We start from the raw sequence: 27871 nt of genomic DNA, 5'->3' as shown, positions 1-27871 counted from the left end.
GTAGTAGACCTCACAGTGAAATGCTGAATACAACAGGTGTAGTAGACCTCACAGTGAAATGCTGAATACAACAGGTGTAGTAGACCTCACAGTGAAATGCTGAATACAACAGGTGTAGTAGACCTTACAGTGAAATGCTGAATACAACAGGTGTAGTAGACCTCACAGTGAAATGCTGAATACAACAGGTGTAGTAGACCTCACAGTGAAATGCTGAATACAACAGGTGTAGTAGACCTCACAGTGAAATGCTGAATACAACAGGTGTAGTAGACCTCACAGTGAAATGCTGAATACAACAGGTGTAGTAGACCTTACAGTGAAATGCTGAATACAACAGGTGTAGTAGACCTCACAGTGAAATGCTGAATACAACAGGTGTAGTAGACCTCACAGTGAAATGCTGAATACAACAGGTGTAGTAGACCTCACAGTGAAATGCTGAATACAACAGGTGTAGTAGACCTTACAGTGAAATGCTGAATACAACAGGTGTAGTAGACCTCACAGTGAAATGCTGAATACAACAGGTGTAGTAGACCTCACAGTGAAATGCTGAATACAACAGGTGTAGTAGACCTCACAGTGAAATGCTGAATACAACAGGTGTAGTAGACCTCACAGTGAAATGCTGAATACAACAGGTGTAGTAGACCTCACAGTGAAATGCTGAATACAACAGGTGTAGTAGACCTCACAGTGAAATGCTGAATACAACAGGTGTAGTAGACCTTACAGTGAAATGCTGAATACAACAGGTGTAGTAGACCTCACAGTGAAATGCTGAATACAACAGGTGTAGTAGACCTTACAGTGAAATGCTGAATACAACAGGTGTAGTAGACCTCACAGTGAAATGCTGAATACAACAGGTGTAGTAGACCTCACAGTGAAATGCTGAATACAACAGGTGTAGTAGACCTCACAGTGAAATGCTGAATACAACAGGTGTAGTAGACCTTACAGTGAAATGCTGAATACAACAGGTGTAGTAGACCTCACAGTGAAATGCTGAATACAACAGGTGTAGTAGACCTCACAGTGAAATGCTGAATACAACAGGTGTAGTAGACCTCACAGTGAAATGCTGAATACAACAGGTGTAGTAGACCTTACAGTGAAATGCTGAATACAACAGGTGTAGTAGACCTCACAGTGAAATGCTGAATACAACAGGTGTAGTAGACCTCACAGTGAAATGCTGAATACAACAGGTGTAGTAGACCTTACAGTGAAATGCTGAATACAACAGGTGTAGTAGACCTTACAGTGAAATGCTGAATACAACAGGTGTAGTAGACCTCACAGTGAAATGCTGAATACAACAGGTGTAGTAGACCTTACAGTGAAATGCTGAATACAACAGGTGTAGTAGACCTCACAGTGAAATGCTGAATACAACAGGTGTAGTAGACCTCACAGTGAAATGCTGAATACAACAGGTGTAGTAGACCTCACAGTGAAATGCTGAATACAACAGGTGTAGTAGACCTCACAGTGAAATGCTGAATACAACAGGTGTAGTAGACCTCACAGTGAAATGCTGAATACAACAGGTGTAGTAGACCTCACAGTGAAATGCTGAATACAACAGGTGTAGTAGACCTTACAGTGAAATGCTGAATACAACAGGTGTAGTAGACCTCACAGTGAAATGCTGAATACAACAGGTGTAGTAGACCTTACAGTGAAATGCTGAATACAACAGGTGTAGTAGACCTTACAGTGAAATGCTGAATACAACAGGTGTAGTAGACCTCACAGTGAAATGCTGAATACAACAGGTGTAGTAGACCTCACAGTGAAATGCTGAATACAACAGGTGTAGTAGACCTCACAGTGAAATGCTGAATACAACAGGTGTAGTAGACCTTTACAGTGAAATGCTGAATACAACAGGTGTAGTAGACCTCACAGTGAAATGCTGACTACAACAGGTGTAGTAGACCTCACAGTGAAATGCTGAATACAACAGGTGTAGTAGACCTTTACAGTGAAATGCTGAATACAACAGGTGTAGTAGACCTTTACAGTGAAATGCTGAATACAACAGGTGTAGTAGACCTTTACAGTGAAATGCTGAATACAACAGGTGTAGTAGACCTTTACAGTGAAATTCTGAATACAACAGGTGTAGACCTTTACAGTGAAATGCTGACTACAACAGGTGTAGTAGACCTCACAGTGAAATGCTGAATACAACAGGTGTAGTAGACCTTTACAGTGAAATGCTGAATACAACAGGTGTAGTAGACCTTTACAGTGAAATTCTGAATACAACAGGTGTAGACCTTTACAGTGAAATGCTGAATACAACAGGTGTAGTAGACCTTTACAGTGAAATGCTGAATACAACAGGTGTAGTAGACCTCACAGTGAAATGCTGAATACAACAGGTGTAGTAGACCTCACAGTGAAATGCTTGCTTACAAGCCCTTATTAATCAACAATGCAGTTCAAGAAAGAGTTAAGATAATATTTACCAAATAAACTAAAATAAAAATTATAAAAAGTAAAACAATAAAATAACAATAACGAGGCTACTGTATATACAGGAGGTACCGGTACCGAGTCAATGTTCGGGGGTACAAGTTAGTTGAGGTAATATGTACATGTAGGTAGGTGTTAAGGGACTATGCATAGATAATAAACAGCGAGTAGCAGCAGTGTAAAAACTAATTGGGGGGGATGTCAATGTAAATAGTCCGGGTGGGCATTTGATTAACAGTTCAGCAGTCTTATGGCTTGCAACCGGTCAGGATGCTCTCGATGGTGCAGCTGTAGAAATTTTTGAGGACCTGGGGACCCATGCCAAATCTTTTCAGTCTCCCGAGGGGAAAAAGTGTTGTCGTGCCCTCTTCACGACTGTCTTGGTGTGTTTGGACCATGATAGTTTGTTGGTGATGTGGACAACAAGGAACTTGAAACTCTTGACCCGCTCCACTACAGCCCCTTCGATGTTAATGGGGGGTCTGTTCAGCCCGCAATTTTCTGTAGTCCACGATCAGCTCCTGTGTCTTGCTCACATTGAGGGAGAGGTTGTTGTCCTGGCACAACTGTCTCGTCGTTGTCGGTAATCAGGCCTACCACTGTTGTGTCGTCTGCAAACTTAATGATGGTGTTGGAGTCGTGTTTGGCCGTGCAGTCGTGGGTGAACAGGGAGTACAGGAGGGGACTAAGCACGCACCCCAGAGGGGCCCCAGTGTTGAGGATCAGCATGGCAGACATGTTGTTGCCTACCCTTACCACCTGGGTTGGCGGCCCGTCAGGAAGTCCAGAATCTAGTTGCAGAGGGAGGTGTTTAGTCCCAGGGTCCTTAGCTTAGTGATGAGCTTTGAGGGAACTATGGTGTTGAACACTGAGCTTGGGTAGAAATAAGAAATGAGGAATGCGTGAGGAGTCAATAAGTCTTGAATTTGCAGATGCTCTATGCCGAACTTGCAGAATGTCCTTTCAGACGTTGCAATCACTCCTCGCTCTGCCTCCATGAGAAAGACAACAAACAATGGCTAATGACAAAAAAGTTGAATTAACATTTTGAAAGGGACAACAGATCATTGTCAGAAATGATTTGGGATGAATCTTCTACAGATAAGTGATGAAGTCAGGTCCTGATGAAGACAGAGCAAGACGTGAACTGGTTCTGAATGTATGGTCTCCGTAGCAACAAGACGTGAACTGGTTCTGAATGTATGGTCTCCGTAGCAACAAGACGTGAACTGGTTCTGAATGTATGGTCTCCGTAGCAACAAGACGTGAACTGGTTCTGAATGTATGGTCTCCGTAGCAACAAGACGTGAACTGGTTCTGAATGTATGGTCTCCGTAGCAACAAGACGTGAACTGATTCTGAATGTATGGTCTCCGTAGCAACAAGACGTGAACTGGTTCTGAATGTATGGTCTCCGTAGCAACAAGACGTGAACTGGTTCTGAATGTATGGTCTCCGTAGCAACAAGACGTGAACTGGTTCTGAATGTATGGCCACAGTAGCAACAAGATGTGAACTGGTTCTGAATGCATGGTCTCCGTAGCAACAAGACGTGCACTAGTTCTGAATGCATGGTCTTCCTAGCAACAAGACGTGAACTGGTTCTGAATGCATGGCCTCAGTAGCAACAGCTAATATGCAATTATGTTCATCTCACAACGAAGGCACTGAAGCAGACAATACGACAACAACAGGGTTAACAGCAAATGTACTTTCCAGAAAATCGAATATGTATATTGCAATGAATAAAGCTCTGCTTTAAAATGAGTAATACTGTTAGTCCATGATGGTCATGGGAAATGAATGGAAAAGTTAAATTCTATATTGGTACTTTAGATTGACGTTATATATGAATGGTGAATACAAGATAAAACAAAAACAGTGTGTGAACACGGACCACTGATATAACAGTTACAAAAACAACCTTAGCTCCAACCAGGAGCCCAGCCCTCACCAAGCTGGTCTCTCACTGTTCTCTGGTAATATCTCCAACCAGGACCCCAGCCCTCACCAAGCTGGTCTCTCACTGTTCTCTGGTAATATCTCCAACCAGGACCCCAGCCCTCACCAAGCTGGTCTCTCACTGTCCTCTGGTAATATCTCCAACCAGGACCCCAGCCCTCACCAAGCTGCTCTCTCACTGTTCTCTGATAATATCTCCAACCAGGACCCCAGCCCTCACCAAGCTGCTCTCTCACTGTTCTCTGATAATATCTCTAACCAGGACCCCAGCCCTCACCAAGCTGGTCTCTCACTGTTCTCTGGTAATATCTCCAACCAGGACCCCAGCCCTCACCAAGCTGGTCTCTCACTGTCCTCTGGTAATGCTTGGATGTACTGTACCTCAAATACAAGTATTCTACAGTGAGGGGTAAAGTGGTTAGTCACTGAGTTCTTCATGTCACGGTTTTACCAATATGACTTCAGATTCCGACATTTATCCACGTTTCTCCAAACATCACATTTGTTTTTGTTTTTTACACCCTGGGTTGCTCCTCCTGCTCAGCATCGTTCCATTTCTCCAAACATCACATCTCCAACTTTCAGGGTTATTAAGCTTTTGGGGTTAGAGTTAAAACAAAAATAATAAGTATCTACCACTGGGATTGAACACACGACTTTCAGATCCAGAGTCATGGGAAGGAGGGATATAAAGGGGGGAGAAAGAGGGAGGGAGGGAGGGAGGGAGGGAGAGAGGGAGGGAGGGAGAGAGGGAGAGAGGGAGGGAGGTAGGGATATAAAGGGGGGAGAAAGAGGGAGGGTTGGAGAGAGGGAGGGAGGGGAGGGGAGGGAGAGAGGGAGGGAGGGAGAGAGGGAGGGCAGGGAGGGAGGGAGGGATATAAAGGGGGGAGAAAGAGGGAGGGATGGAGAGAGGGAGGGGAGGGAGAGAAATAATTGCCTTCCGCCACCTCTACCCTAGTCCTCACCCTGCTGCCCGGCTAACCCTCGCTCCCCCTCTGGCATTCAATTATACCTCTGCTGGAAAGGTTCCTGTTCAGCCACAGGGAAACTAGTAAAGGTCCAATGCAGACATTTTGATCTCAATATCAAATAATTTCTGGGTAACAATTAAGTATACCTTACTGTGATTATTATAAATAAACAAAAATTAGCTTCTTAGCAAAAAGCTATTTCTCAAGCAAGATTTTTGCTAGGATTCTCTGGGAGGGGTCTGAGTGTGGGACCGACTGTAATTGGAGGAGCCTAATGGGAGGGATATGTAACCGGAAAACTCTCTGTTATTGGCAGAGAGGTTTGAAACTCTCTTTGTTATTGGTTGGAGGGTAGCCTAGTGGTCAGAGCATTGGGCCAGTAACTGAAAGGTTGCTAAACTCAGCAAAAAAAGAAACTTCCTCTCACTGTCAACTGCGTTTATTTTTCATCAAACTTAACATGTGTAAATATTTGTATGAACATAACAAGATTCAACAACTGAGACATAAACTGAACAAGTTCCACAGACATGTGACTAACAGAAATGGAATAATGTGTCCCTGAACAAAGGGGGGGGGGGTCAAAAAATCAAAAGTAACAGTCAGTATCTGGTGTGGCCACCAGCTGCATTAAATACTGCAGTGCATCTTCTCCTCATGGACTGCACCAGATTTGCCAGTTCTTGTTGTGAGATGTTACCCCACTCTTCCACCAAGGCACCTGCAAGTTCCCAGACATTTCTGGGGGGAATGGCCATAGCCCTCACCCTCCGATCCAACAGGTCCCAGACGTGCTCAATGGGATTGAGATCCGGGCTCTTCGCTGGCCATGGCAGAACACTGACATTCCTGTCTTGCAGGAAATCACGCACAGAACGAGCAGTATGGCTGGTGGCATTGTCATGCTGGAGGGTCATGTCAGGATGAGCCTGCAGGAAGTGTACCACATGAGGGAGGAGGATGTCTTCCCTGTAACGCACAGCGTTGAGATCGCCTGCAATGACAACAAGCTCAGTCCGATGATGCTGTGACACACCGCCCCAGACCATGACGGACCCTCCACCTCCAAATCGATCCCGCTCCAGAGTACAGGCCTCGGTGTAACGCTCATTCCTTCGATGATAAACGCGAATCCGACCATCACCCCTGGTGAGACAAAACCGCGACTCGTCAGTAAAGAGCACTTTTTGCCAGCCCAGTCTGGTCCAGCAACGGTGGGTTTGTGCCCATAGGTGACGTTGTTACCGGTGATGTCTGGTGAGGACCTGCCTTACAACAGGCCTACAAGCCCTCAGTCCAGCCTCTCTCAGCCTATTGCGGACAGTCTGAGCACTGATGGAGGGATTTCTGTGTTCCTGGTGTAACTCGGCAGTTGTTGTTGCCATCCTGTACCTGTCCCGCAGGTGTGATGTTCGGATGTACCGATCCTGTGCAGGTGTTGTTGTTACATGTGGTCTGCCACTGCGAGGATGATCAGCTGTCCGTCCTGTCTCCCTGTAGCGCTGTCTTAGGCGTCTCACAGTACGGACATTTAAATGTATTGCCCTGGCCACATCTGCAGTCCTCATGCCTCCTTGCAGCATGCCTAAAGCACATTCACACAGATGAGCAGGGACCCTGGGCATCTTTCTCATGGTGTTTTTCAGAGTCAGTAGAAAGGCCTCTTTAGTGTCCTAAGTTTTCATAACTGTGACCTTAATTGCCGACCGTCTGTAAGCTGTTAGTGTCTTAACGACCGTTCCACAGGTGCATGTTCATTAATTGTTTATGGTTCATTGAACAAACCTGAGAAAACCTGAGAGAAAAAAATAATTTTGTGGCTGTACTATTTTTTTTGAGTCATTGTTTAATAGATACCACAGTGAGAAAGGATTCATTTCGCAACTCCTACGGCTTCCACTAGATGTCAGCGATCTTTATAAAGTTGTTTGAAGCGTCTATGATGAACAGAGATCGAATTAGAATGCAGTGACGTTGACGTCCCTGGGATGTCGTCACTTCCATTATTGCCTGCACCTGCGCAATCATGAGACGCGAGACATTTAAAAAAAACGTTTTTCTAGACACAGGAGAGGTCGGGTTGAAACATTACTGATGTTTTACGTTAAAAATGGCTCTAAAGATTGATGCTAAACAACGTTTGACATGTTTGAACGAACGTAAATAGATTATTTTTTAAAACTTTTTTAACTTTTCGCCGTGACTTCCCACCCCCCCGCGCTACTTTTTAGTAGCCACCGAAGCCTAACAACTTGGAGTTATTTGGACATCAATTATGAACTTTGTCAAAAGAAACCACATTTGTTGTGGACCTGGGATTCCTGGAAGTGCCAATGGATGAAGATAATCAAAGGTAATGGATTATTGACAATAGTATTATTGATATTACATGGTTACAAGATGATGCTAACCTATATAGCCTAGCCTATTGTTCTTAGCACAGCACCCGGTTTATTGCAACTTGTGATTTCCCAGTAAAGTTATTTTGAAATCTGGCAATACAGTAGCATTTACGAAATGTTAAACTATAATTAATTGAATGACAATATTATAATTTACCAATGTTTTCGAATAGTAATTTTGTAAATTGTAACGTTGTTCACCGGAAGCATTTCAGAGAAGAAAGAAATCTGAATTTCACCGCTACTGTAAAATGCTGTTTTTGGATATAAATATGAACTTGATGGAACAAAAAATTCGGGAGGTAGTCTATGAGTGGTTCGTTAGCTTATTAAGTGAGTTTTGATACTGACCGTACTGAGCTACAGCATGTCAAGCACTTTTGGTTTATGATGGGAAACATTTGGTGTTCACAGTGAAATGTAGGAAATCAATGAAGTCCCTAAGCTGTGCTGTAACCAGGTACTGGCAGTCAGTCTGTTTGTTCTGCCAGTACATCATTATATTGTAGACCTAACCAGTCAGTCTGATCTGCCAGTACGTCATTATATTGTAGACCTAACCAGTCAGTCTGATCTGCCAGTACATCATTATATTGTAGACCTAACCAGTCAGTCTGATCTGCCAGTACATCATTATATTGTAGACCTAACCAGTCAGTCTGATCTGCCAGTACATCATTATATTGTAGACCTAACCAGTCAGTCTGATCTGCCAGTACATCATTATATTGTAGACCTAACCAGTCAGTCTGATCTGCCAGTACATCATTATATTGTAGACCTAACCAGTCAGTCTGATCTGCCAGTACATCATTATATTGTAGACCTAACCAGTCAGTCTGATCTGCCAGTACATCATTATATTGTAGACCTAACCAGTCAGTCTGATCTGCCAGTACATCATTATATTGTAGACCTAACCAGTCAGTCTGATCTGCCAGTACATCATTATATTGTAGACCTAACCAGTCAGTCTGATCTGCCAGTACATCATTATATTGTAGACCTAACCAGTCAGTCTGATCTGCCAGTACATCATTATATTGTAGACCTAACCAGTCAGTCTGTTTGTTCTGCCAGTACATCATTATATTGTAGACCTAACCAGTCAGTCTGATCTGCCAGTACGTCATTATATTGTAGACCTAACCAGTCAGTCTGATCTGCCAGTACATCATTATATTGTAGACCTAACCAGTCAGTCTGATCTGCCAGTACATCATTATATTGTAGACCTAACCAGTCAGTCTGATCTGCCAGTACATCATTATATTGTAGACCTAACCAGTCAGTCTGATCTGCCAGTACATCATTATATTGTAGACCTAACCAGTCAGTCTGATCTGCCAGTACATCATTATATTGTAGACCTAACCAGTCAGTCTGATCTGCCAGTACATCATTATATTGTAGACCTAACCAGTCAGTCTGATCTGCCAGTACATCATTATATTGTAGACCTAACCAGTCAGTCTGATCTGCCAGTACATCATTATATTGTAGACCTAACCAGTCAGTCTGATCTGCCAGTACATCATTATATTGTAGACCTAACCAGTCAGTCTGATCTGCCAGTACATCATTATATTGTAGACCTAACCAGTCAGTCTGTTTGTTCTGCCAGTACATCATTATATTGTAGACCTAACCAGTCAGTCTGATCTGCCAGTACATCATTATATTGTAGACCTAACCAGTCAGTCTGATCTGCCAGTACGTCATTATATTGTAGACCTAACCAGTCAGTCTGTTTGATCTGCCAGTACATCATTATATTGTAGACCTAACCAGTCAGTCTGATCTGCCAGTACATCATTATATTGTAGACCTAACCAGAGTTGTGGGAACAACATGGTATAGGTGATATTACATTCTCAGTTCAACTCCTATGTTAGCCTAGAAGGTCATAAAAAAATATGCTAGATTAATATTACAAATTAGATTTGAATTTAGAGATGCGTTTATCTGAAGAGACTGGTGACCAGAGCATAGTTTTAGTTTCCTAATGTTGTTGTTGCAATAACTCTAGTTCCAACTTTCAGGGATTATTTTTAAAACCATATTTAGACTTTATCTGTGTGGACACGGTGCTGATGGAAGACAGTGGGAAGTTAGAACAAGTGATTCAACTAAAGGAAAATGGCTGCAGGTCTACTGCATTCAAAACCCTTTGGGAAGTTAGAACAAGTGATTCAACTAAAGGAAAAGGGCTGCAGGTCTACTGCATTCAAAACCCTTTGGGAAGTTAGAACAGGTGAAAATATAGCACACAGCCTCAAGGGGAACTGTTTCTAATAACCATCTGGACCCAGACAGGGATCAGATCTATGATCTGTGACCAGTCATCACTGTCTATGCTGCAGCCAGCTGTCACAGGTCTGAAACCCCCAAACAAAAAGTGCTGCTTCACTGAACAGTTTACCACCCAGAACCAAATGAACTGCTGGGCTGTGACGTGAGACCACTGAACTATGGAAACGGTTTATTTATAATAGTGGAGCCAGATCATTATGGCAAAGTGCCATAATCTCTTTCAACAACCTGTTTATCCAGCATGCAAGACTGGACACTGTGCACACTGCTATGCATGACTCACTCTGCATCCCAAATGGCACCCCGTTCCATAAGGCTCTGGTCAAAAGTAATGCACTATATAGGGAATAGGGTTTACTGTTAAAATGAAGTGAGCTGCCACCACCTTAAAGGAGATGAAACCTTAACTTTGCTGGACTATTGAAACATATGGTTGTGAGGGTATTGGGACAGATTGAAGGTGTACTGAAACATTCATAATGAAACATGACATGGTGTGTTGTAAACCCACATAATTAAGAGTTCTGAAACACATTGCCAGAGACTGGGAGGAGTTCTGAAACATTCATCCTGAGGAGTTCTGAAACATTCATCCTGAGGAGTTCTGAAACATTCATCCTGAGGAGTTCTGAAACATTCATCCTGAGGAGTTCTGAAACATTCATCCTGAGGAGTTCTGAAACATTCATCCTGAGGAATTCTGAAACATTCATCCTGAGGTGTTCTGAAACATTCATCCTGAGGAGTTCTGAAACATGACATGGTTTGTTGTAACACCACGTAATCAGGAATTCTGCAACACCTTGCCAGAGACTGGGACTGCCCCTAAAAAACAACTAATCCCTTTGAAAACGGCCTATGTGGCATCGACATGAATCAGAAACATTTATTCTATTTTCAAAATTGATTACAAAGTGTAAATAGGATTATTTTGGTCTTAAAGTCTGTCTTGTCTAAGTAAAGTCATGGTGCTTTCAAGACAACTGGAAACTTAAAAAAACAAGGTTAAATCATGACGTCAGTGATCTTCAGGTCTGAAAGTCAGAGCTCTAGAAAAATGCCAGAGTTTCCGACTCGGAATAGCAAGTTGGATGACCGTTCAAAACAAAATCCCAGTCTGAGCTCCCAGAAAATACCAGAGCCCTGAAGCAAGCTCCCGGAACATTGTAAAGGAAATGGCGCTCCACCAAACTGAAAGTCTTCCGTCTAGCTTGGTACCGTGCAATATCGAAGAGCCCTCACTGCTGCTCGATCAGCCATCTTTTCCAACATAAGTTAATAAGAATAAAAACAATCCAAAATGTATTTTTGATATGGTCGCAAAGCTAACTATAAAGCAGCATTCCTCAAGTGAGGATGGCCTTCACTTCTTCTTCGACGAAAAGATCATGATCATTAGAAAGCAAATGACGGACTCTTTGAATCTGTATTTCTCCAAAACTCAGTTGTCCTGAGTCTGCACAGCATTGCCAGGACTTAAGATCAATGGAGACGCTCAAGTTTTTTAACCATGTATCTCTCGATACATTTACGAAAGTAGTCATGGCCTCTAAACCTTCCAGCTGCCTACTGGACCCTATTCCAAATAAACTACTGGACCCTATTCCAGCTGCCTACTGGAACCTATTCCAACTAAACTACTGGACCCTATTCCAACTAAACTACTGGAAAGAGTTACTTCCTTTGCTTGGCCCTCCTATGTAGAACATAATAAATGTCTCCCTATCTTCCAGATGTGTACCAAACTCACTAAAAGTGGCAGTAATAAATCCTCTCATGAAATAGCCAAACCTTGACCAGGAAAATGTTTTAAAAAAAATACGATTGGCCTATAGCGAAGAAAATACATTTACTGAGCGATAATGTAAACACCCGTTCTTCCAAACAAGCTATTGTCCAATGGATTGATGATCATATTATGAGCAACAAAACCTGCTCTTTTAGTCTACAAATGGTGTCAGTAGAGGAGGTGTTGAACCTATTGAAGTCATTACCCGATGGGAAATGTACAGGTTATGATCTTATGGACAATGTTTTACTTCGCTATGCTGCTCCCCAGATTACAGCTCCACTGAAATACATATTGAATTGGTCACTGGAAAAGGGGGATGTTTGCAAATGTATGGAAGCATGCTAAACTGTGTCCTATTCCGAAAGACAGCAAAGAACCCATTACTCCTGCCAATAGTCGACCAATTAGTCTACTCCCTTCACTCAGTAAGATATTGGAGGGTATTGTGAGTAGACAAATATGGGAGTACATGGAAAAGAATGATCTGATTACAGCCAATCAGCATGCTTATCGCAAAAACCATTCCACTACCACTGCATTGGTTGACATGACTGCCCAGTGGCTCAATACTATGGATAATAGCAGGTTTGTGGGTGTACTATTTTTTAGATTTTAGTGCAGCATTTGATTTAGTGGATCATGAAATAATTTTTACTAAATTAATGCAGTATGGTTTTAAGGAGGTAACATTGAATTGGGTACAGTCATATCTAACTGACAGGAAACAGTCCACCTATATCAATGGGTCGTTTTCTTCCCCTCATGCTTTAAACTGTGGAATACCGCAGGGCAGCTGCCTTGGGCCACTTCTTTACTTAATATATACCAACAACCTTCCTTATGCCTTATCTGAAACGCAAGCTACTATATTTGCAGATGATACTACAATTTATACAGCAAGACAATCTGTTCAACAGGTACAGCAAGCTCTGCAAGTAGATATGGGAAATATCAGGGAGTGCGTTTGCCTGGGAACAAACATGTTTTAAACACCAAGAAAACCAAAGTTATGTTGGTCTGATCCACCAGGAAAAGGCCAACACAACATGGGATACAATTACTAAGTATGGGGGGAGTACAAATTGAGAAAGTGGCAGAAACCAAACTACTAGAAGCACAGCTGGACAACTGCTTATCATGTTCATCCCAAATGATTTTTGTTATTTAATCTTTATTTAACTAGGCAAGTCAGTTAAGAACAAATTCATATTTACACTGACAGCCTAGGAACAGTGGGTTAACTGCCATGTTCAATGGTAGAACAACAGATTTTTACTTTGTCAGCTCAGGGATTCAATCTAGCAACCTTCCGGTTACTGGTCCAATGCTCTAACCACTATGGTAACTAATCTATGTATATATACAAAAAAATATTAAAACTGCATGCATGATCAGAAAGATAGCTAAATATTTACCAGGAAAGATTCTTAAGCAAATAACCCAAGCAATAATTGAGAGTCTGGTGAACTACTGTTCTGAGGTCTGGGGAAATGCATCAGCATGTGACATTAGGAGGCTGCAAATTGCACAGAACAAAGCAGCAAGGATTGTTTTAAGGTGGAGATATGGTTCTTCTGTTGTAGTCATGCTCAATGCTCTTGGTTGGTCATCAATCAACAAGACAATTGAAAAAAAACATGCTTATTTTATTTCATAATAAACACCATTTAAAACAACCAAACTCCATTCAGAACAGTATTCCTGTTGGTAAGAGACAGACATTCAGTAAATACTAGGAATAGATTGTCCACCATCTATGTGTTATCCAGACAGAAAAGAGAAATAGACAAAATAACATTTCGATTTAGAACAATAAAGAAACTGAATAATTTATCTGAGCAAACCAAAAACCTTTCAACATACAGCTGAAGTTGAAAGTTTACATACACTTAGGTTGGAGTTATTAAAACTAGTTTTTCAACCACTCCACAAATGTCTTGTTAACAAACTATAGTTTTGGCAAGTCGGTTAGGACATCTACTTTGTGCATGACACAAGTAATTATTAACACATGACACATGACACAAGATAATTTCACTTATAATTCACTGTATCACAATTCCAGTGGGTCAGAAGTTTACATACACTAAGTTGACTGTGCCTTTAAACAGCTTGGAAAATTCCCTAAAATGATGTCATGGCTTTAGAAGCTTCTGATAGGCTAATTGACATAATTTGAGTCAATTGGAGGTGTACCTGGGGATGTATATCAAGGCCTACCTTCAAACTCCACAGTCTGGTTCATCCTTGGGAGCAATTTCCAAATTCCTGAAGGTACCACGTTCATCTGTACAAACAATAGTACGCAAGTATAAACACCATGGGACCACGCAGCCATCATACCAATCAGGAAGGAGACGCGTTCTGTCTCCTAGAGATGAACGTACTTTGGTGCAAATCAATCAAATCAATCCCAGAACAACAGCAAAGGACCTTGTGAAGATGCTGGAAGAAACAGGTGCAAAAGTATCTATATCCACAGTAAAATGAGTCCTATATGGACATAACCTGAAAAGCCGCTCAGCAAGGAAGAAGCCACTGCTCCAAAACCGCCATATAAAAGCCAGACTACGGTTTGCAACTGCACATGGGGACAAAGATCGTACTTTTTGGAGAAATGTCCTCTGGTGTTGTCATGTCCTGACCAGTAAAAGGGGTTATTTGTCATTGTAGGTTGGTCAGGGCGTGACAGGGGGTGTTTGTTTTGTGTGTTTCAGTGTTTTTGGTTTATGTTCTATGTTTTCTATTTCTATGTGTATATCTAGTTTTCTATTTCTATGTTGGGTTTTTGGCAATGACCTCCAATTAGAGACAGCTGGTTGTCATTGTCTCTAATTGGAGGCCATATTTAGTTGTGTTTGTTTCACTTGTGTTTTGTGGGTGGTTCTTTTCTGTATAGCCTGGGAGCCTTTTGGAACTGTTATCGTCGTTTGTTTATTTTGTTTAAGTGTTTTCTTTAAATAAATAAAGAAGATGAGCACTATACCCGCTGCGCCTTGGTCCTATCCTTACGACGCCTATGACATGTGTGATGAAACAAAAATAGAACTGTTTGGCCATAACGATGGTGATTATCTTCAAAAGCGAGAGGGGTAGCAATCCTGATAAGGAAAAACATTCCTTTTGTTTATTCATCCTCGATTTCAGATCCTAATGGTCGGTATATTATTGTGGCTGGTACACTGAATTCGAAACCAATAACCTTGGTCAATTTATGTGGACCCAGCTTCGATGATCCGTTATTTGTTCAAAGGGTATTTAAGGCCATACCAAATATCTCGGATACAAGTGTTATTGTTGGAGGAGACTTTAACTCTACGTTAGATCCTCTTTTAGACAAACAGCTATCAAGGTCACTTCAACAATCAAATGCCAGTGTCTGTCTAAATACATTGATGACAAACCTTAACATTGTTGATATTTAGAGACTGACACACCCAACAGATGGGGATTATTCTGTCTTTTCATCAGTTCATAAATCATATTCCAGAATTGACCATTTTTTTTGTTGGACTCCAAACTAATTTCAGCAGCTGCGTCGGTTACCTATTCTAATTACTGACCACTCTCCTCTGTCCATGCTGCTGAAACACGACAATATGTCGACAGGTCGGCGACCTTGGCGCTTAGACGCATACCTGTTGAAAGATGAGGCTTTTTGTCAGTACTTGAAGGAGCAGATTGCCTTTTTTCCTCTGAGATAACGACACGGGGGATGTTGACGACTCCACCCTTTGGGAATCTCTAAAGGCTGTGATTAGAGGTTACAGTATTTCTTATACATCAGAAAGGAAGAAACGAGCCAATACCAGGCTGAGAGAAATTAAAAGAGAGTTAAGGGAACAAACAGGAGAACGTTTTTAGGACGAATTCCTCGAATGCGGTCCTGAGAAGATCACAAAGTTGAAATACGAATGCAAACGGACGGGCTCTTTACTTGCTAAAACGCAACAAAGTTATTTTGAACTGGGTGACAAACCACATAAATTATTAGCAAGACAGCTAAGGCATGTACTGGCATCTAGAGCTATTCACAAAATAAAAGACAAGAAGGGTAAAATAGTAACAGATCTGCAGGATATTAATAAATGCTTTGCGCAGTTTTACTCAGAGCTATATCAATCAAAATGCGATGCTACTTATCCACAAACTATGGAACGCTTTCTCGCTGAATGTGAACTTCCTAAACTAGACAGGGGGGCAGCTGCTGCTCTCGATGCTGGGATAACTTTAGAGGAAATTAACACAGCGATGGCACAATTTCCAAACAGCAAGGCCCCTGGGCCCAATGGATATGTAATAGAATTCTATAAGAAGTACTGCGCCAGTCTAGCTCCACTTCTGTTGCGAATGTTTAAACAATCCAAAGAAAATGCCAAACTCCCGCAAACACTGTATGAGGCTACGATAGCACTGATCTTGAAAAAATATACAGATTCGATGGAGATGTCGTCTTGTCGCCCCGTGTTGTTACCAGTGGCGGTTCTAGGCCATTTCAACTGGGGGGGGCCAAGCTGGGGCCAGTTGTACTGTTAGAGGGGCCAGTTACATTAGACGTTATTGTTGTCATATCGTTTTTTTCACTGCATTAGCAGGCATTAGCAGGCAAAAGACCATGTTCATAATCATTAGTGTTCCGAGTTGCCACTGTCTAATAACGGATGTAAAAAAAGAGAACACTAGCAAAAATTTGTTATGTAAAAATTATTTCATACTCCACATTTAGGGGGACCACAAGGGGGTCCAAAATTGTCACAGGGGCACCGCCCCCCCCTCCCCCCCCCACCCCACACAACCGCTAGTGGTTGTTACTCCCCATAGAAAATAAGGTGTTGACAAAGATAAAACCGATTGAAAAAATGTATTTCTGACGTCCAGACCAGACAGGTTTCATCCCAGGCCGACATATAAACTACAATTTGAGACGCCTTTTCAACGTAATGTATCATGATCATAAAGTTGAGGCAGTGGTAATAGCTCTTGAAGCAGAGAAGGCATTTGATCAGATTGAGTGGAAGTATATGATGTCGGTTCTGGAGCATTTCGGGTTTGGAAAGGAATTTATTAATTGGATATGAATTATTTATTCACATCCAATGGCGTCCGTGGTAATCAATCAGGAAATGTCGCAGTTCGAGGGCTGCCGACAGGGGTGCTCTATTTCGCCTGCTCTCTTCGCTATAGCCATGGAGCCCCTTGCTACTCGCATTCGTGCCGATATCGCTCCGGTTAAAATAAAAGACACGCAGCACAACATGTCCCTATATGCAGACGATGTTCTTTTGTTTTTATCCAAGCCTAAAACTTCTATTCCCCCCGTTACTTTACTTGATAAATACATATGGCTCCTTCTCTGGCTACAAGATAAACTGTCAAAAAAGCGAATTGATGCCGATATCACGGTGGATATGCCATTTCTGCAATCGAAATCAAAATCAAATCAAATCAAATGTATTTATATAGCCCTTCGTATATCAGCTGAAATCTCAAACTGCTGTACAGAAACCCAGCCTAAAACCCCAAACAGCAAGCAATGCATGTGAAAGAGGCACGGTAGCTAGGAAAAACTCCCTAGAAAAAACTCCCTAGAAAGGCCAAAACCTAGGAAGAAACCTAGAGAGGAACCAGGCTATGAGGGGTGGCCAGTCCTCTTCTGGCTGTGCCGGGTGGATATTATAACAGAACATGGTCAAGATGTTAAAATGTTCATAAATGACCAGCATGGTCAAATAATAATAATCATAGTAATTGTCGAGGGTGCAACAAGCACGTCCGGTGAACAGGTCAGGGTTCCGTAGCCGCAGGCAGAACAGTTGAAACTGGAGCAGCAGCATGGCCAGGTGGACTGGGGACAGCAAGGAGTCATCATGCCAGGTAGTCCCGAGGCATGGTCCTAGGGCTCAGGTCCTCCGAGAGAAAGAAAGAGAGAAAGAGAGAATTAGAGAGAGCATATTTAAATTCACACAGGACACCAGATAAGACAAGAGAATACTCCAGATGAAACAGACTGACCCTAGCCCCCCGGCACATAAACTACTGCAGCATAAATACTGGAGGCTGAGACAGGAGGGATCAGAAGACACTGTGGCCCCATCCGATGATACCCCCGGACAGGGCCAAACAGGCAGGATATAACCCCACCCACTTTGCTAAAGCACAGCCCCCACAACACTAGAGGGATGTCTACAACCACCAACTTACCGTCCGAAGACAAGGCCGAGTAAAGCCCACAAAAATCTCTGCCATGGCACAACCCAAGGGGGGGCGCCAACCCAGACAGGAAGACCACGTCAGTGACTCAACCCACTCAAGTGACGCACCCCTCCCATGGACGGCATGGAAGAACACCAGTAAGTCAGTGACTCAGCCCCTGTAATAGGGTTAGAGGCAGAGAATCCCAGTGGAAAGAGGGGAACCGGCAAGGCAGAGACAGCAAGGGCGGTTCGTTGCTCCAGCCTTTCCGTTCACCTTCACACTCCTGGGCCAGACTACACTTAATCATAGGACCTACTGAAGAGATAAGTCTTCAGTAAAGACTTAAAGGTTGAGACTGAGTCTGCGTCTCTCACATGGGTAGGCAGACCATTCCATAAAAATGGAGCTCTATAGGAGAAAGCCCTACCTCCAGCCATTTGCTTAGAAATTCTAGGGACAATTAGGAGGCCTGCGTCTTGTGACCGTAGCGTACGTGTAGGTATGTACGGCAGGACCAAATCGAAAAGATAGGTAGGAGCAAGCCCATGTAATGCTTTGTAGGTTAGCAGTAAAACCTTGAAATCAGCCTTTGCCTTAACAGGAAGCCAGTGTAGGGAGGCTAGCACTGGAGTAATATGATCAAACTTTTTGGTTCTAGTCAGGATTCTAGCAGCCGTATTTAGCACTAACTGAAGTTTGTTTAGTGCTTTATCCGGGTAGCCGGAAAGTAGAGCATTGCAGTAGTCGAGCCTAGAAGTAACAAAAGCATGGATTAATTTTTCTGCGTCATTTTTGGACAGAAAGTTTCTGATTTTTGCAATGTTACGTAGATGGAAAAAAGCTGTCCTTGAAACAGTCTTGATATGTTCTTCAAAAGAGAGATCAGGGTCCAGAGTAACACCGAGGTCCTTCACAGTTATTTGAGACGACTGTACAACCATCCAGATTAATTGTCAGATTGAACAGAAGATCTCTTTGACAATCTACCCCATTTAGAACAGTGATGGACAAGTTCACAAGCCATTGGCATTGTAGTGACAAGAGACCTTAATCAGCTATTGAAAGCGAATTGGGACATGAAAATGTATCAGCTTAAAACCTGTTGGGGCTAGGGCGGCCGGATAAAAAACGTACCCGATTTAAACTGGTTACTACTCTTGCCCATAAACGAGAATATGCATGTAATTAGTATATTTGGATAGAAAACACTCTAAAGTTTCTAAAACTGTTTGAATGGTGTCTGTGAGTATAACAGAACTCATATGGCAGGCCAAAACCTGAGAAGATTCCATACAGGAAGTGCCCAGTCTGACAATTTATTGTCCTTCTGTAGCCTCTCTGTCAAAAATACAGCATCTGTGCTGTAACGTGACATTTTCTAAGGCTTCCATTGGCTCTCAGAAGGCGCCAGAAAGTGTAATGAGATGTCTGCAGTCTCTGGGCAAAAAACAGCAGCTCTGTTTGATACTGGCCTGCCTGGGGACAGTGACATTGGAGATGCGCGTTCATGTGAATTCTCCATTTTGTTCATTCAGTCTTTGAATGAATACAACGTCGCCCGGTTGGAATATTATCGCTATTTTACGAGAAAAATTGCATAAAAATTGATTTTAAACAGCGTTTGACATGCTTCGATGGAAGTAATGGAATATTTTGAAATTGTTTGTCACGAAATGCGCCCGCGCGTCACCCTTCGGATTGTGACCTGAACGCACGAACAAAACGGAGCTATTTGGATATAACTATGGATTATTTGGAACCAAAACAACATTTGTTGTTGAAGTAGAAGTCCTGGGAGTGCATTCTGACGAAGAACAGCAAAGGTAATCCAATTTTTCTTATAGTAAATCTGAGTTTGGTGAGGGCCAAACTTGGTGGGTGTCAAAATAGCTAGCCGTGATGGCCGAGCTATGTACTCAGAATATTGCAAAATGTGCTTTCGCTGAAAAGCTATTTTCAAATCTGACACCGCGATTGCATAAAGGAGTTCTGTATCTATAATTCTTAAAATAATTGTTATGTATTTTGTCAACGTTTTATGCTGAGTAATTAAGTAAATTCACCGGAAGTTTGCGGTGTGTATGCTAGTTGCTAGTTCTGAACATCACATGCTAATGTAAAAAGCTGTTTTTTGATATAAATATGAACTTGATTGAACAAAACATGCATGTATTGTATAACATAATGTCCTAGGAGTGTCATCTGATGAAGATCATCAAAGGTTAGTGTTGCATTTAGCTGTGGTTTTGGTTTTTGTGATATATATATGCTTGCTTGAAAAATGGCTGTGTGGTTATTTCTGGCTATGTACTCTCCTAACATAATCTAATGTTTTGCTTTCGCTGTAAAGCCTTTTGAAATCGGACAATGTGATTAGATTAATGAGAGTCTTGTCTTTCAAATGGTGTAAAATAGTCCTATATTTGGGAACTTTGAATTATGAAATTTTGTGGTTTTAAATTTGGCGCTCTGATGTGTCACTGGCTGTTGAATAGTGCGGGACGATTTCGTCCCACCTACCCTAGAGATTAAACAAAATATAGATTTTTGGAAAACTCTGCCTGTCTCCTTGGTTGATCGAATACATGCTATCAAAATGGTTGTCCTACTCAGGTTTCTTTACCTCTTCCAATGTCTACCCAATTTCATACCGCAAAGCTATTTTAAGAAACTGGATTCAATAGTAATTCCATTTTCTATGGGATAACAAGGCAGCCAGAATTTCAAAGAAGCATTTATGCAAGTACAAGATAGAGGGGGGCTTTGGCCTTCCTCACTTTAAACTGTATTATTGGCTTGCTAATCTGAACATTGTCACGTCCTGGCCAGTATATAAGGTTAATTGTTTTGTAGTTTGGTCAGGGCGTGACAGAGGGTATTTGTTTTATGTGGTTCGGGGTGGTGTGTTTGTGTAAAGGGTGTTTGATTTAGTATGTCCGGGGTTTGGTTTATGTCTAGGTAGTTCTATGTGGAGTCTAGTATGTCTGTTTCTATGTCTGGTGAATTGGTGTTGGGACTCTCAGTTGAAGGCAGGTGTTTTCTATCTGCCTTTGATTGAGAGTCTCATAAATGAGGGTGTGTTTGTGTTTGTGTTTTTGTGGGTGATTGTTCTGTGTTCAGCCCTAGGCTTTGCCAGACTGTTTAGTTGTACGTTCGTTTTCGTGTTTTGTTGTTTTGTAGTGCTCTTTCTTATAGTTAATAAAAGTCAAGATGAGCATTCACGTACCTGCTGCATTTTGGTCCACATTTTCCGATGACGATTTCGTTATCTCGTCAGAGGATGAAGACAACCGTGACAGAATCACCCACCACCAAAGGACCAAGCAGCAGAGGAAGGAGCGGAGGATTTTCGAAGAGGACAAACGAGAGAGATGGACTTGGGAGGAGATCTTGGAGGGAGAAGGCTCCTACACTTGGGAGGAGATCCAAGCAGGGAAAGATCGCCTTCCTTGGAAACAGGTGGTACGCGAGAGAGAGGATAGGAGTAAGGCTGGTATGGACCGGGAACGTTTCCGAGGGACAAGACTGGCGTTGAAGCACGAGAGGCACCCCCAAGAAAATTTTGGGGGGGGGCACACGGGTAGTTTGGCTAGGCGAAGGAAGAGCCGGAAGCCAGCTACCCGTGGTTATATGGAGGAGCGTATGAGGTGGGGAGCGCCATGTTTCGCTGAGAAGCGCAATATCTCACCCATACGCACGCACAGTCCGGTGCGAGTTATTCCAGCCCCTCGCAGGTGCCGTGCTAGAGCGGGCATCCAGCCTGGTAGGAGGATGCCTGCGCAGCGCATCTGGTCGCCGGTACGCCTCCGAGGACCAGGCTACCCAACTCCCGCTCTACGCACGGCTACCATCAAGCCCCTGCACAGCCCAGTCTGCCCTGTACGAGCACTCCGCTCGTGCAGGGCTACTAGTTCCATCGAGCCAAGGCGGGTTGTGCAGGAGGTAAGATCTAGACCGGCTGTGCGCCTCCATAGCCCTGGGTTTCCAGCTCCTGTCTCTCGTGCGGACCCGGAAGTGCGTCCACCCAGTCCGACTCGTCCTGTTCCCGCTCCCCGCACTAAACGGCAAGTGCGTAAACCCAGCCTCGCGAGTCAACAGTCGTCGGAGCTGCCCGCCAGTCAACAGTCGTCGGAGCTGCCCGCCAGTCAACAGTCGTCGGAGCTGCCCGCCAGTCAACAGTCGTCGGAGCTGCCCGCCAGTCAACAGTCGTCGGAGCTGCCCGCCAGTCAACAGTCGTCGGAGCTGCCCGCCAGTCAACAGTCGTCGGAGCTGCCCGTCAGTCAACAGTCGTCGGAGCTGCCCGTCAGTCAACAGTCGTCGGAGCTGCCCGTCAGTCAACAGTCGTCGGAGCTGCCAGTCAGTCAACAGTCGTCGGAGCTGCCCGTCAGTCAACAGTCGTCGGAGTGGTCAGACTGCGCTGAACTGCCGGAGTGGCCAGACTGCGCTGAACTGCCGGAGTGGCCAGACTGCGCTGAACTGCCGGAGTGGCCAGACTGCGCTGAACTGCCGGAGTGGCCAGACTGCGCTGAACTGCCGGAGTGGCCAGACTGCGCTGAACTGCCGGAGTGGCCAGACTGCCCTGAACTGCCGGAGTGGCCAGACTGCCCTGAACTGCCGGAGTGGCCAGACTGCCCTGAACTGCCGGAGTGGCCAGACTGCCCTGAACTGCCGGAGTGGCCAGACTGCCCTGAACTGCCGGAGTGGCCAGACTGCCCTGAACTGCCGGAGTGGCCAGACTGCCCTGAACTGCCGGAGTGGCCAGACTGCCCTGAACTGCCGGAGTGGCCAGACTGCCCTGAACTGCCGGAGTGGCCAGACTGCCCTGAACTGCCGGAGTGGCCAGACTGCCCTGAACTGCCGGAGTGGCCAGACTGCCCAGACTGCCCCGAGCTGACAGACTGCCCTGAACTGCCGGAGTGGCCAGACTGCCCTGAACTGCCGGAGTGGCCAGACTGCCCTGAACTGCCGGAGTGGCCAGACTGCCCTGAACTGCCGGAGTGGCCAGACTGCCCTGAACTGCCGGAGTGGCCAGACTGCCCTGAACTGCCGGAGTGGCCAGACTGCCCAGACTGCCCCGAGCTGACAGACTGCCCTGACCTGCCCGAGTTGCCAGACTGCCCTGACCTGCCCGAGTTGCCAGACTGCCCTGACCGTCCCGAGTTGCCAGACTGCCCTGACCGTCCCGAGTTGCCAGACTGCCCTGACCGTCCCGAGCTGCCAGACTGCCCAGACAGCCTGGAACGGCCTGAGCCGGAGCCACCTCCAATATAGGTGGGTTGGGGAGGGGGGGTGTAGCACAGTGCCGTCGTTGACGGCAGCCACCCTCCCTTCCCTCCCTTTAGTAAGGGGGAATTTTCTTTTGGGTATTGTTTGGGGGTAATTTTTTTTGTGTTAAGGTGCTTCTGGGGTAGCACCTTTAAGGGGGGGGTACTGTCACGTCCTGGCCAGTATATAAGGTTAATTGTTTTGTAGTTTGGTCAGGGCGTGACAGAGGGTATTTGTTTTATGTGGTTCGGGGTGGTGTGTTTGTGTAAAGGGTGTTTGATTTAGTATGTCCGGGGTTTGGTTTATGTCTAGGTAGTTCTATGTGGAGTCTAGTATGTCTGTTTCTATGTCTGGTGAATTGGTGTTGGGACTCTCAGTTGAAGGCAGGTGTTTTCTATCTGCCTTTGATTGAGAGTCTCATAAATGAGGGTGTGTTTGTGTTTGTGTTTTTGTGGGTGATTGTTCTGTGTTCAGCCCTAGGCTTTGCCAGACTGTTTAGTTGTACGTTCGTTTTCGTGTTTTGTTGTTTTGTAGTGCTCTTTCTTATAGTTAATAAAAGTCAAGATGAGCATTCACGTACCTGCTGCATTTTGGTCCACATTTTCCGATGACGATTTCGTTATCTCGTCAGAGGATGAAGACAACCGTGACAAACATTGTGTCTTTCTGGAGGGAAAGTTTACCTGGGATGCGACACAATGATATGCCTTCATGGCTTTTGATTGAGCAGGCCTCCTGTCAACGTTCCTCACTCCCTGCACTTGTTAATAGTCCATCACTATGTGGAAAAAGACACTTATGACTCTAATCCAGTCGTTTTTCATACTCTTAGGATCTGGAAACAGATTAGGTATTTTCTTAATAACATACCCACTGTATACATTGACAGCCCGATTTTGCCTGAATCATGCTTTCCACCCTGCATTGGATGATATGGTGTTTTCACAGTGGAGGTAGAAGGGGCACACAACAATTGGTCATTTATACATGGATGGTCAGTTTAGCTTCATTTCAACACTTACAGGGTAAGTTTAACATGCCAAAAACACAAGCTTTTTCACATACCTCCAAATCAGGAATTTCTTAAGGAAAACATATCCCACAGTATGACATTAAGCCAAATAATCCTACATTACCTGATCCTTGTCAAACCTCATTCAAACGGGTCAGTCTCTAGACTGTATGATGTCCTACAGGCCCACATAGAGGTATCCACAGACACTATTAAAAACATGGAGGTATCCACAGACACTATTAAAAACATAGCGGTATCCACAGACACTATTAAAAACATAGAGGTATCCACAGACACTATTAAAAACATAGAGGTATCCACAGACACTATTAAAAACATAGCGGTATCCACAGACACTATTAAAAACATGGAGGTATCCACAGACACTATTAAAAACATGGAGGTATCCACAGACACTATTAAAAGGGCTTGGGAACAAGAACTTGGTTCAGAAATCTCAGATGAGGACTGGGTAGAAACTCTCAGGAATATAAACCACAGTTCAGTGAATATCAGACACAACCTTGTTCAGTTTAAGGTGATAAACAGGTTACATTAATCAGAGGTGAAACTGTATAAAATATTCCCCGGACACCTCACCACTGTGTGAGAGGTGCAATCAGGATGAGGGGACGTTGACCCACTTATTTTGGACACGTCCTAAGTTACACGCTTACTGGGATCTCATTTTTGAGTACTTACCTAAAGACTTCGATAGAGTTCTAGCCCCAGATCCATTGATCTCTCTGTTTGGTTACAGTTGATGGGAATAACCAGGAAGGGAAGGCTGTCTCTACTTTGTATTCTATTAGCTAAAAGGCTCATATTGTAATTTTGGAAATTGGAGACTGTACCTACCTTTGAAATGTGGTTACGGGATTTAGGGAATGTAATACATATGGAAAAGATATGATACAATACTTCCAATAGAAGTCCATTGTTTTATAAAATATGGCAGCCGATACTGGATAAAGTCCTGGGTCGTAAACTAGGTTGACGATCTGCTGCTACTCTGTGCTGTACTCCACTCAATATTTATTTTGGGGCTTAACTACACTGCTTGTAATGACTATACGCTGTCTTCATATACATGTACCACCTAATAGGATGTTGTTTTATTTGGTGTATGTGTGAGTTATTAAGTTTTGTTTTGTCCTCTAAATTGGCCATCCCATTCAACTGTACAATGAATGTCAATGTTTTGTATTGCTGTCTTTTTTCATTGATTTTTTTATTGGAAAATAATAAACATATTATTTAAAAAAATATATGACAGTTCAAAGATATTCATATCCTAAAAATCAACAGAAATGTGGCATATTTCACATTCATGGTAAAAACAACAAAAAAATACATGAAAATGACCGCTAATGTTAGCAGTAGCACTTACACTAAACTTGTACAAAACGTCAACAAAGTCATCCATTATCCGAATGTCTCTGAGTATTTATATTCAGATGATGGTACATGACATGGAAGGTCGGTCAGATGGATTGAATCACAGTACAGTTGAGTTAGATGAAATGATTGACAGTTCAGCTGGTATTATTCTAACTCTGGTCTTGATTGGCTGTGGTTAGGATTGGTTAGCCTTGATTGGCTGTGGTTAGGATTGGTTAGCCTTGATTGGCTGTGGTTAGGATCGGTTAGTCTTGATTGGCTGTGGTTAGGATTGGTTAGTCTTGATTGGCTGTGGTTAGGATTGGTTAGTCTTGATTGGCTGTGGTTAGGATTGGTTAGTCTTGATTGGCTGTGGTTAGGATCGGTTAGTCTTGATTGGCTGTGGTTAGGATTGGTTAGTCTTGATTGGCTGTGGTTAGGATCGGTTAGTCATGATTGGCTGTGGTTAGGATTGGTTAGTGTTGATTGGCTGTGGTTAGGATTGGTTAGTCTTGATTGGCTGTAGTTAGGATTGGTTAGTGTTGATTGGCTGTGGTTAGGATTGGTTAGTCTTGATTGGCTGTGGTTAGGATTGGTTGGCCTTGATTGGCTGTGGTTAGGATTGGTTAGTGTTGATTGGCTGGAGCAGCCATGGAAGCTCCATCAGTCTGACAGTAGGTCTATTTAGTACAGGAGCAGCCATGGAAGCTCCATCAGCATGACAGTAGGTCTATATAGTACAGGAGCAGCCATGGAAGCTCCATCAGCCTGACAGTAGGTCTATATAGTACAGGAGCAGCCATGGAAGCTCCATCAGCATGACAGTAGGTCTATTTACTACAGGAGCAGCCATGGAAGCTCCATCAGTCTGACAGTAGGTCTATTTAGTACAGGAGCAGCCATGGAAGCGCCATCAGCTTGACAGTAGGTCTATTTAGTACAGGAGCAGCCATGGAAGCTCCATCAACATGACAGTAGGTCTATTTAGTACCGGAGCAGCCATGGAAGCTCCATCAGCTTGACAGTAGGTCTATTTAGTACAGGAGCAGCCATGGAAGCTCCATCAGCCTGACAGTAGGTCTATTTAGTACAGGAGCAGCCATGGAAGCTCCATCAGTCTGACAGTAGGTCTATTTAGTACAGGAGCAGCCATGGAAGCTCCATCAGTCTGACAGTAGGTCTATTTAGTACAGGAGCAGCCATGGAAGCTCCATCAGCATGACAGTAGGTCTATTTAGTACAGGAGCAGCCATGGAAGCTCCATCAGTCTGACAGTAGGTCTATTTAGTACAGGAGCAGCCATGGAAGCTCCATCAGTCTGACAGTAGGTCTATTTAGTACAGGAGCAGCCATGGAAGCTCCATCAGCCCGACAGTAGGTCTATTTAGTACAGGAGCAGCCATGGAAGCTCCATCAGCTTGACAGTAGGTCTATATAGTACAGGAGCAGCCATGGAAGCTCCATCAGTCTGACAGTAGGTCTATTTAGTACAGGAGCAGCCATGGAAGCTCCATCAGCTTGACAGTAGGTCTATTTAGTACAGGAGCAGCCATGGAAGCTCCATCAGTCTGACAGTAGGTCTATTTAGTACAGGAGCAGCCATGGAAGCTCCATCAGTCTGACAGTAGGTCTATTTAGTACAGGAGCAGCCATGGAAGCTCCATCAGCCTGACAGTAGGTCTATATATTACAGCCCCCCCCCCCCCCCCCCCACAATTACAGCACTTAACCTTCACATGACTCCCTCAATCACCGTAATCATGTACCCCTCCAAACTTTGCTCATATTGTATTTCCTTTACCGTGAACAGCTACATGTCCCATTCCATTCTTTAGCATTTAGAACAATGGTGACGGGACAAATTCTCTAACATTGAAACGAAGGAATCCTCTCTGTGCTTTTCCAGGTAAAATCTTCTTATTAAAACCTCGGCATCACTGATAGGCTTTCAGTTCTTTGACCCTTCTTTGCTACTGATCAACCTTTTTGGCCTCAATCACACTGCCTTCCCTTCACATTTGATTTAATATCATCTGTGGATAATGGGCCACCGGTGATGTCTCCCCTCCACCTAGGATAAGCACCA

The sequence above is a fragment of the Salmo trutta genome, chromosome 12, assembly GCF_901001165.1.
Source record: "Salmo trutta chromosome 12, fSalTru1.1, whole genome shotgun sequence".
Classification (NCBI taxonomy): Eukaryota; Metazoa; Chordata; class Actinopteri; order Salmoniformes; family Salmonidae; genus Salmo; species Salmo trutta.
This window is presented reverse-complemented; position numbering follows the sequence as displayed.